Genomic DNA, 12,542 nt, shown 5'->3' with positions numbered 1-12,542 from the left:
ATTCAGTAGCACAGAATAAATAGTACTCACGTTTTAGGTTCCATAGATGGTCCTTCTCATGAAAAATCAGGGTTGTGCTTTCTGGGTGAGTCTGTGTTAAATCAAAATAACAAAAGTCTTAGTTTCCCATGCACTGCCACTTAGAATGCATGCAAATAAACTCCCAGTTAGTCAAGGAGAAAAAAATTGCTTTAAAAGAGTACTGATTTGTAAATTTGGTCCTTTCAAATGTAGATAATATTTACCCCTCCTCTTTCCCCCATATCTTTACAAAATTTCTGCCCAATGAACTCATTACTGTAGAAACTCAACTATGGCTATGGTCAGTTAATGAAATTCAGGTCCGGGATTAACCTCCATAAACATGTACATAGTTGGGCTTCTGGAATTGGGAGAGACAAGGGTGATGCTGGAAAGGAAAAATAAGTAAACCATATAATTTAAAGAATGATAAATTCTTACGATAGATTTAGCTAAATTAAGTGCTGTCCTATATTTGAGGTGATTCATAAAATTCTTAATGTACAAAAAATGAAAGCAAAAATACTATGAAAACATAACCAATACCATATTCAATGACACTGTGGGGAATATTAATGTAATATTCATGTAGCTACTAAGTTTACCTTCTTTGAAATTACACAGGTTTCATTAGATTAGATGTATGTTCTTTACAGCCACAATAATTTAAGCAATATTAAACACCATTTAAAATATGCAAGAACTTCAGTTAGCATGCAACAAAATTATTTTTGCTCTATCCAGTTACTATGTTTATACTGAGTTATTATTTACAATGCACTTTAACATCGTCAATAATTTCTTGGAAGCTTCAGTATTTGAGAACTAAATGTTCAATTAAAACATTAACCTGCTTGTGAAGTACCATATTATAATAATGTTAGTTTATTTTTATGAATTAGAGAAATATGCAAATGTAATCAGAACAATTAGTTTGAATATTTAAAAAGCCAAATGTCATGTGTGTATTTAAATTTTATAAATAAAAACTCATATAAAAGTCCTTAATTACTACATGTCAAACTTTATTCACTGTATAATGGAGTGTTCAGATTTTCTGGTTAATTATCCATTTATTTAACAAATAGATCCTGACTAAGATGGCCTTACAATTCCCCTAGGCTTGACTAAACTTTACATAGGTTTCTTCTGATTTTAGGCCCCTGACCTCTCTTTTCTCAGAGCATTTACTTTAAACTTGCAATTATGAATTAATTTTCTGGCCCTTTGAGATATAATTCTTTTCCCAACCTCTTGCCAGTTTCACAGCACAGGAATGTCTTTCTCAAGGACTTGGGAGCCACCCTTTTGAGATGTAATCATCAAGAAAAATAGTGTCTCTATCTCCTAGCGTCTAGGTGAGGGTCCAAGCCTAATAATAGGCACTATTAACAAACCCAAATGACCTCATCACATTGACTAACTTCCTCCTAACATCTTCTAGTATTATTATTTTTAATTAATTAATTTATTTATTTTTGGCTGCATTGGGTCTTCGTTGCTGCCCGGGTTGCTCCTCTAGTTGTGGCGAGCGGGGCCACTCTCTATTGTGGTGCGCGGGCTTCTCATTGCGGTGGCTTTTCTCGTTGTGGAGCATGGGCTGTAGGCGTATGGGCTTCCGTAGTTGTGGCTCGCAGGCTCTAGAGCCCAGGCTCAGTAGTTGTGGCACACAGGCTTAGTTGCTCCACGGCATGTGGGATCTTCCCGGACCAGGGCTCGAACCGTTGTCCCCTGCATTGTCAGGCAGATTCTTAACCACTACACCACCAGGGAAGTCCTCATCTGCTAGTATTTTTTGACCAGATCAGGTCAGCTCTTAAAAATTTCCCACCATATATTTCAGCAGAGTTAAGTTCAATATCTCCTCCCTTTTACAATAGTCTTGAATAAAGTCTTCCTTGACTGTTTAACTCCACGTGATGCAAGTTTCCTTTATGTTCTCAAGTGTTCATTATGTGCCAACACACTAGTAATTCAGTGGTAGAGAAGGCAGACACTGTACTTGCCCTAACAGAACCTATGGTCTAGTTGGGAGACAGAGACATGTAAATTGACATTTAAAATAGAAGGTGATCAATACTATGACTGTAAGAACAGAATGGGGCACCAAATAAAAGTGGAGCAGATGATAAAAAGTATAAAAGAATAAGTGTGATTGAATCTATCACTTCACATGATGAGGTATCATCCAGAGAAGCTGGACAAGGGAAAATGCTCCAGGAAGAGGGTTCAGCATGTGTGAAAGCTTAGAGACAAAATAAACATTTCAGTACAAAGAAAATAAGATAGAAATGGCTGGATTGTACACAGTGATGTGGGGGAGTGGCAGGAAATGGGGCTGAGATGTAAAAGAAAGGAGGTAAGAAAAGGCACTTAGTCATATAGTTGTTCACTTTTTTTTTTTTTTTTTTTTTTTTGCGGTATGTGGGCCTCTCACTGCTGTGGCCTCTCCCGTTGCGGAGCACAGGCTCGGGACGCGCAGGCTCAGCGGCCACGGCTCACGGGCCCAGCCGCTCCGCGGCATGTGGGATCTTCCCGGACCAGGGCACGAACCCGTGTCCCCTGCATTGGCAGGCGGACTCTCAACCACTGCGCAACCAGGGAAGCCCTGTTCACTTTTCTTTTAAAGAACATGTTTACAGGGGAGGTGATATAACAAGTTCAATGCCAAGGGCTCTGGTGTCAGACAATCAGGCTTTGAAATCTGGCTCTATCTCTCACAAGTTGTATGAATTAGGAAAGTAGTCTAAACTCTCTTAGCCTCAGTTTCCCCATTTCATAAATGACAAGAATAAAAATACTCACTTCATGAGGTTTTGTGAGGATTAAAAGGAAAATTCCACATAAAATATTCAGCACAAGGCTTAGGACATGAAAATGATTGATGGTGATGATGGTGATGAATATGATGATGACAGAGACAATGATAGAAAGTAATCTATGATGATATTAGTGATGAGGGGGCCATACAAGGGTCACAGTGAATTTTCTGAAGAAAAGAGAAACTGCTGAAGCATTTTTTTAAAAATTTTTTTACTGGAGTATAGTTGCTTTACAATATTGTGTTAGTTTCTACTGTACAGCAAAGTGAATCAGCAATACGTTTACATATATCCCCTCTTTTTTGGATTTCCTTCCCATTTAGGTCACCACAGAGTATTGAGTAGACTTCCCTGTGCTATACAGTAGGTTCTCATTAGTTATCTATTTTATACATAGTGTATATATGTGTATACACAGTAGCGTATACATGTCAATCCCAATCTCCTAATTCATCCCAACCCCCCTGTCCCCCTTGGTATCCATACATTTGTTCTCTACGTCTGTGTCTCTATCTCTGCTTTGTAAATACGATCATCTGTACCATTTTTTTCAGATTCCACACGTATGCATTAATACACGATATTTGTTTTTCTCTTTCTGACTTACTTCACTCTGTGTGACAGTCTCTAGGTCCATCCACATCTCTACAAATGACCCAATTTCATTCCTTTTTATGGCTGAGTAATATTCCATTGTATATATGTACCACATCTTCTTTATCCATTCCTCTGTTGATGGACATTTTGGTTGCTTCCTTGTCCTGGCTATTGTAAACACTGCTGCAATGAACACTGGGGTGCATGTGTCTTTTTGAATTATGGTTTCCTCTGGGTATATGCCCAATAGTGGGATTTCTGGGTCATACGGTAGTTCTATTTTTAGTTTTTTAAGGAACCTCCATACTACTCTCCATGTTGGATGTATCAATTTACATTCCCACCAACAATGCATGAGGGTGCCCTTTTCTCCACACCCTCTCCAGCATTTACTGTTTGTGGATTTTCTGATGATGGCCATTCTGACTGGCATGAGGTAATACCTGATTGTAGTTTTGATTTGCATTTCCCTAATAATTAGCAATGTGGAGCATCTTTTCATGTGCCTGTTGGCCATCTGTATGCCTGAACCAAGTTTAAAACAAGACCTACATTACACTAGAAAGAAAAATAGTGGGCTAGTCAGATAATAAAACTGACTTCATTAAAAATGGAGGACTACTATCAAGTTTACATTTTGAAATAGCATTCTGATTAGTTAGAAGAATGCTTTTAAAGTTGAAAAGTGAATGCTATAATCTCTGTTTGGATGATAAACTATGTAGTAGATGTCTTTGTGATCATCAGTTGGTATGTTTTATAAGGGGAGTTTTGTTTAATCACACAAATCAGTTGAATGGATATCGTCTCCAATATATAATGCAATAGTAATCATAAGAGAAAGAGTTAATATGTATTTTAGCATATTTGTCAGATGCTACTTTTTGCTACTTACGTGTATTAACTCATTTAATCCTAATAACAACCTTATAGACAGTATTGTTATGCTCATTTTACACATGGAAAAATTGGAGCACATAGAAGTTCAGAAATTTGCCCAATTCACACAGCATATGGAGAAGCACAGATTCAAACCACATAGTCTGGATCCAAAACTTGTATCCTTAACCCCTGAGTGAAGAGTGCTATAATAGAGTAGTTTTTAGAGTACCTGGAGCTTAGCAAGTGGTACTATAATCTAAGAGGATATTAAGGAATCAAACAAAGAACTTTGGGGCAATAGGATAAAACACTATTTTAACAAAGTAGAAAGCACAAAGAGGATAAAATTAGAGTAACTTAAAAAAGGAAAGGATATATCAGATAGATTTTCATGAATGAACTGGATATTTGTCTCCTTGAGAACCAAACATAGACTACTTTACAGGAAAATCTGTAATGGTACTTATTTTTCCCTTTCCTCCCAACTAGATATAATTAACTAGATATGATTACTCCATTTCCTAAATGCCCTTGTATTTTGCTAAACATATATAAAAATATGTTTATCCATGTCAAATAAATCTGCAATCAGCAACACTCTGATGGATTTCTATTATACTTAAACAAAAATCTAAAATTCAGACTCCTCCCCATGGCCTCTCCGATTATATTCTTTCCTGCTGTGTATACACACACACACCACACACACACACACACACACACACACACACACACACACAGAGTACATGCCATTATCCAAGATACTCCTGGCATAATAGTTTTTGTTTTCCTCAAACACACAAGGGTTCCACTGTTTCTTTGCTGGTATAATATTCACCCAAATCTTACATTACCAGATCTATCTCACATGTTTGTTTGTCCACTTTCTACCCCATTTTAGAATATCCTTTAAGAGATATATGGTGCCTATTTTTAGGGATGATAATTATTCTTTGCTAAAGACATTCCATTTTTAGTTGAGAGAACTGTACCTGCTGTCTCACTCCTGGCCCTTCTACAATCCCTACCTCTTTTGACACTACCTGATGGTAATGAGTATCTCTCTTTCCTAGCAAGTGTCACAGATTCCATTTTACATGTATTTCTATTATTGTTGGTAAAATGATTACCAGTTTTAGGTCCCACAAAGAGCAGAGGCCCTGTTTGCTTTTATATTATATCCTGTAGGAAATCAGAATATACCACCCCAACATATGCCACTTTTGAATATGGATTACTTTGAGCTGAAGGTAATTGAGAATCAACAGATTCAGAAAGAAGCCTTCTCAGGAATTCCCTTATGTGACTAAAAGCAGAAACTTCAGAGAAATGAGGACTGCCCTAAATCCTTTCTCTGGGAGATTTTATGGCCTTAAAGAAGATGGAGAATCAACATTAAGTCTTCACCAAAACAAACAAACAAACACAAACCCACAAAACAAACAAAAAAGCTTACTAAAATAGGCTTTACTTTCCATTAGTTTCCCCATATATTTACCCTCCTAGAAGCCCAAATTTCCCTTTCTTTGTCTAGTCCACAAGTTATTGCCCTTTGTTAAAAATATAAGCTTCCAAGTCTAACCACTTCTTGGGGGTTCACTTCTTTTCTATGGAGCCTACATGCATGTAAAAACAAAATAAATGAACATATGCCTTTTATCCTTTTAATCTGTTTTTTTGTCAGTTCAATTCGAAAGTCCCAGTACTACACCTTAGAGGGTAGAGGAAAATTTTTTCTTCTGCTACTATCCGCAGCACTTAAAGCAATGCCTGACTCAATAAATACTTGATGAATAAATGATGGGGAATGGGCAGGAAACCACGCACTTGGAGCGAGTGATTCATAGGAATCAGCAAATGAACACTATCGACTGAAATTACCAAAGAAAGGTTGATGCAAACAGAGTGTATACCATGTTCAGTGCTGTCCTTATCATCATGACTGTTTCTAGAAGTTAGATGGGGTCCAAAGGCAAACAGCACAAATAATAATAACAAATACAGACAGACAGATAGATAGATACATAGATGATACATAGATAGATAGATAGATAGATAGATAGATGGCTCGAATGAGATCGAGATGAGAAGTCCAGGGCTGCTTTGGCAGCTTTGTGGTCATCAGACCCAGGAGCACTTCTGATTTTCCACTCTAAGCAAATGACTTCCACCTTTAAGGCATTTGGAATCTTGTTACCTCAATTGCAGCTTTTACAAGTTTCAGGAAGCAGAAAATAGGGAGGGAAGAATGCAAAAAGACACATACAATAGCTTTAGTAGGACCCTTAAAAAGAGCTATTCTAGAAACTGACCTAAACTTCAGCTTATATCTTAGTGGAAACACCTTTCAAAATGGAAACTGAAATGTGGATATATAGATAATTCTATTGCCACCTCAAACAATGAAATGATCTATTAGTAAGGTAAATGGAAGAAATATAAACAATTTTTCTTTTCTCTTATGAAAAGTATCCATTTTTAACTTTTTAAGCATTTTGCATCATAAAACTGTGTTTGTTTTGGTTTGTTTTTACTGAAGGAAGTAAGTCTTGGCAAAATAATTTTTATTACATATTTTCCTTTAAACTTACTGAGCCATAACAGTAAAAAAGGGAATCTCAGGATTAAAACTGGACTCATGGTTTGAAATATTAAGAACTGTGAATTTATAATGGCAAGCACAAAGACAAACTTCAAGTGCATTCCAGATATATACATGAAGATGCAAGATTTTCTCTTATAATCTGTCTACTTTCAAATACATCCCCATCAGCAACCTGATGAAACTTCAACATCTTATCTCCAGTCCTTCACTACCCTCTTTTCAACTCTAATGAAGCTTCATTCCATCATTTCTTAATGTTAAAGCTACTGAAGCTAAGCCATAGCTGCAGGAAGGCATTCTTCTTTGTCTTTTGGATGTGTTTTTTATGTGTCTGTGTGCTTACATTTGAGTTGAATGCTTGCTGTTTTGGTTATTTTTTTTTTAATTGGAGTACAGTTGCTTTACAATGTTGTATTAGTTTCTGCTGTACAATGAAGTGAATCTGCTATATGTATACATTAATCTCCTCCCTCTTGGACCTCCCCCCCACTCTCCCCCATCCTACCCATCTAAGTCACCACAGAGCACCGAGCTCAGCTCCCTGTGCTATACAGCAGGTTCCCACTAGCTATCTATTTTACACAAGGTAGTGTATGTATGTCAATCCTAACCTCCCAATTCATCCCACCCTCCCCTTCCCCCCGCCATTTCCACATGTCCTCTTCTTTTTACACCAAACAAGGAATCTATGCAGTGATGACCTGAATTGGGAGAAGTTTGGCAGCTCTACCATTTCTTCATTCTGTTCCTTTGCTAAACTTTCCTGTTACTTGTTCTATGCTGAAAACAGAATTATCTGCCAGAATAAAATGAGGATTGCAGATTCCCTAATTTATCCCCATTCCCTCTTTTCCCCAAAGATGGCCTGCATTTCAAAGAAAATCTCTTCATGAAAATCAAATAGATAGGGTAAAAGTCAAGGAAATAACCATTTAAGGATATAGGTTCTCTCACTAAACTTGAGAAGAAGTTGTTCTGTTCAAAGAATAGAAGTGAATATAATTTGAAATGAAATTATATTTGTACTCTTAAACTCATTTTAGAGTTTTATTTTAAACTTATTTTGATTCTCAAAAGAGAATTTGTTTTTAATTGATAAGGTAAGATCCTGAAGAACTAAAAGACTACTTGTTTTTTTTTACTCCTTGAGAGTTTTGCTATTCTGAAGAAAAAAGCTTACCTGTGCCTGCCCCCACTACCCCAAAATGAACTAACTTCTGAAAAGTTGACTTTAAAAATTTTTGCCAAACATAGAGTTAAATAAAATTAAATTCATTTTCTCTACTATTTCTTGTTAGCACTTTAGAAATATCAGACAGGTTCCAGTTGATTGTACCTTATACACATTGAATAAAGACTACATAGGTGTGTTTAAAAATCCCTAAAATACAAAGGACTTAATTGAGAAAAACGTCACCTCTTTTAAGTGTTAAATAGCCAGCAATAAAGCTGTCTCTTTCCTCAGTGTGTGTGTCTGTGTAAGGGTGATGGTGGGATGAGTTCTAAAGTACCAAACATAAGATTTCCCAAGAGAAGGCTGCTGTCCACTGGATTAGTTATGTGACATCTTTGGCTATCAAATAACAGCTAGCTTCTATTTAGTTTGTGACTATTCAGATAACTATTTACAGGTGCATACGTATCTTTCAGCTTGTGTATGTCCTATAAAAATTCCTAAGGAGAATACTAATGAAATCATTGAAGAAATATTCCATTACTTATGCATCATAACCTCAGGCATTCATTTTTTCTTTTGAAAATTTTAACACAAGATATTTCAGACATACTAATATAATTCCCACACATACATTCAAGGTAATGTAATATACTCATTTTTTAAAAACGTTAAGAACCGACCTTAAGTTTGTGACTAACCATAAGTTTCCTTTATCCCCCCTGCTTTATTGAGGTATAACTGACAAAAAGCAGCATATATTTAAGATTTCCAATGTGATGTTTTGATGTACATATACATTGTTAAATGATTACCACAATCAAGCTAATTAACATATCCATAAACTCACACAGTTATTTTTTTCTTTTTCTGATGAGAACATTTAAGATCTACTCTCTTAGCAACTTTTAGGTAAACAAAAACAGTATTGTTAACTGTGGTTACCACTTGGTACATTAGATCTCCAGAACTTACTCATGCTGCTTAATGGAAAATTTGTACCTTTTGACTAATATCTCCCTATGATCCCCATTTCCTTGTAACCACCATTCTACTTTCTACTTGTATGGGTTTGATGTTTTTAGCTTCCACATATAAGTGAAATTATACAGTATTTGTCTTTTTGTGCCTAGCTTATTTTACTTGTCAAAATGTCCTCCAGGTTTATATATGTTGCTGCAAATGACAGGATTTCCTACTTTTTTAAGGCTGAATAATATTTTATTGTATATTATGTCCCGTTTCATTGTGTGTGTGCACACACACATGCACACATGCACACACATATCAAATTTTTCTTTATTCATTTGTTGATGGACACTTAGATTGTTTCCATGTACTGGATATTGTGAATCATATTACAATCAACATGGAAGTATAGGTATCTTTTCAAGAGAATGGTTTTGTATCTTTGGGATATATAATCAGAAGTAGAATTTCTGAATCATATGCTAGCTCTATTTTTAACTTCCTAAGGAATTGTCATACTGTTTTTCATAATGACTATACCAATTTACATTCCCACCAACAGTGCACAAAGATTTCTTTTTCTCCTTACCTTGCCAACACTTATTATCTTTTGACTTTTTGATAATAGCCATCTTGTTGTCAAACCCAAGTTTGTGTGCCTGACACACAGTGAGGACAAACAAACTGAAACATCAGAGTTTGGGGCACAGAAAGTTTTATTGCAGGACATCAAGCAAGGATAAGGGTAGCTCATGCTCAAAAGACCGAAACTCCTTGATGGCTTCCAGAGAAGAGTTTTTAAAGGCAAAATTTATGGTGAGGTCTTGAGGGCTGCAGGGTGTGTGACTTTCTTCTGATTGGTTGGTGGTGAAGTATCAGGGTGATATCTCCAGAATCTCAACTTTCTGGTCCCAACCAGTCTGGGGTCTACTTGTGTGTGGTCACTATGTAGTCACCATCCTCCATCTCCACATTTTGTTTTCTCTTTGTTGACTTGGGAGTTATATATTCTCTATCACTTTAGTGATTAGTAAATGGCAATTTGCAAATTGTATTCAACTAAATCTAAAGTTACTTCGGTATCTCTCCCTGCTCTAGCACATTCCAAGAACCAAAGAACCAGAAGAACCACATCTTTCATATAGGTTGGTATTAAAGTGACACCTTGCTTATAAATGTCCTGCTATTAATCAGTATGGTTGTTTTCGTTGTTGCATTTTTTCTTATTTTGTAGCCAAAGTGTTTACTAATTTATTTGCTTACCATTGCTTTGTGTTCATCTTTGTCTTTCTGGGTTAATTATTTCCAAGTAAAGTACAAATTTACATGGCTTTTAAATGAGGATCTTGTTATAATTTTTGGACCTTTTCTTGAAAATATTTTGACCTCACTCTCTTCTTTTTTCCTCTTCTTCTCTTCAATACTTTTATCTGAGAATCAACTACCAATAAGGCACATGTTAGTCCCAGCTTGCAGTGGATACAAGGGCACAAAAAATAGACAAATATATTCCTGTCTTCACTGAGCTTAGCTTTAGCTGGGAAGAACACTGTGTGCTCTTAACTCCCTTCCACTAGTCAGTAAACTACCAAAGGAAAGAGAACTTCTCTCCTCTCCACTGTCTTCTTGATACAGAATTCCAGAGTCACCTTCCTTCAGACATTTGGAGATACTGGGTTTTAAGGATTCTATTTAATGAGAAGTCAGCTGTTGTTAAAATTCGAATACCTTTTAAAATAATATATAATTTCTCTTTAATTTTCTCTTATTTTACATGTTTTTCAGTTTTATTATAATTTGTTTAGATGTGGCTCTATTGTCTTTGTTTTCTGGTCAGGATAATATTTGATTCTTCAACCTGAGCACTTATGACTTTTATCTATCCTGGGGAACTCTGTAATTATAACGTTAAATATTGCTTCGCACACATTATCTCTTTTTGGAAATTCCTTTACTTATATGTTGGCACTTCTAATTCTGTTTTCTGTATTTCCTAACCGTTTTTCCCTATATTTTTCTGTCCTCAATGCTGAATATTTTAAATTCTTTAAAATCTGAATTACATTTAAATATTCTATTTAGATGTGTCTAATCTGCTGTTTAACCTATCAATAAAGGTTTTATTTTATTGACTATATATATCTTTGCTGAAAGTTCTAGTTGATTGTTTTTCAGATGTGTTCCTTTCTCTCCAAACCAAATTGTTCTGTCATTATATGTGGGTTTTAGTGTCCCTTTTATTCCTTTGACCATTTTATGTTTCCTGATTTCATAGTCTCTTTCAAACTGGTCTATGATTTTAGAGGGTATAGTCCTTCTTCCCTTATGCTTTAATCTCATTCTACCTTTTGATTTGGACATTTTTGTTGTGAATCTTTCATAGTGTTGTATAGTTGCATGAACTTGGGGGATACAGCAGTGGTCCTCTTCAGATTCATTTTGCATTTGTTTCTCTCCTGAATTTCAGGGGTTTCACTAAATGAAGACCAGTTTGTCATCGTTGTTATTCATTTCATTGTTATTTTTGCTGTTGATCTGTTGGCTATAGTATATGTATGTAATTTACATATGTGTGTGTATATATACATATATATATAGATAGATTGTATATATAATATATATATGTATATATGTAAATTAGAACTCTGTGCCCAGAAAATGTTCTGAACTTTTGTTTTCAGGTTTTCACAGCATATTTGTTTTCCCTAGAAAGATCCCTGAGGAGAGTTAAACTTTCTTGCTTCTTTCCTGCGGTCCACTTACAAGATCCTCTCCATCAGAAGCCCTTTTCTCCATTCTGTTCTGGACTTTAAAAGTCCAGCTCATTCAGGAAGTACATCTGACTGTGGTATCATACCTGGCTACCAGCTTCAACTGTATCAGTTCAAAAGGTTACTGTGCTAGCCACAAGTTCCTTCTCTGTTTACGACATCTGCAAATTTCCCTTTCATTTCTTCTTTTACTTTCAACAATTTACTATTCAGTTTAAGGTAGTTTGTCCAATATTGTCAAGTATTTGTGGCAACAGTGGGTGGTACAATACATATTTAATCAGAGCAACATGTTAACAGGACAAGAATTACATATGGTTCTAAGAACAAACACTTCCTTTCTCCTTTCTGCTATAATTATAAGTTGATGATTTCCATGTTCCTTTGGAATTCACCTAACATAAAATAAAGTCACATATTACCCTTTTCCAGAACACTGACAAAGTATAAAATAGAGTGTTTTATGAATTTCTGTAGTCTCATCTTACATAATGCATTTTTTCTTGCTGATTTGAAAAATAAGTACAAATGCCTGCTGTTGAATTTAAAGAGCTATCTCTTTTTAAACTTCAATAGACTCTTCATCTTTTAGATTCTTTTATGGTATTTAATTCACTTTGTGAACATAGATTTAGTACTATTTTCCCTGATCTTGGCAGGACTAGATTGCTCATCAGTATCATTCTGGATCCTTAATAGCT

At 35.6% G+C, this 12,542-nt stretch overlaps 1 protein-coding gene across 1 annotated transcript in view; it reads right to left on the bottom strand.

Annotated features, from left to right (window-relative positions):
- The window catches only part of MGAT4C (MGAT4 family member C), a 337,239-nt gene that overhangs the window by 275,344 nt on the left and 49,353 nt on the right, over nucleotides 1–12,542 (bottom strand). Inside the window, exon 2 of the mRNA XM_019952142.3 lies at nucleotides 31–91. The gene's annotated coding sequence lies outside the window, so the exon portion shown is untranslated. The remainder of the gene's footprint in view (nucleotides 1–30; nucleotides 92–12,542) is intronic.

This window comes from Tursiops truncatus, chromosome 11 (genome assembly GCF_011762595.2).
Source record: "Tursiops truncatus isolate mTurTru1 chromosome 11, mTurTru1.mat.Y, whole genome shotgun sequence".
Taxonomy (NCBI): Eukaryota; Metazoa; Chordata; class Mammalia; order Artiodactyla; family Delphinidae; genus Tursiops; species Tursiops truncatus.
This window is presented reverse-complemented; position numbering and strand designations above follow the sequence as displayed.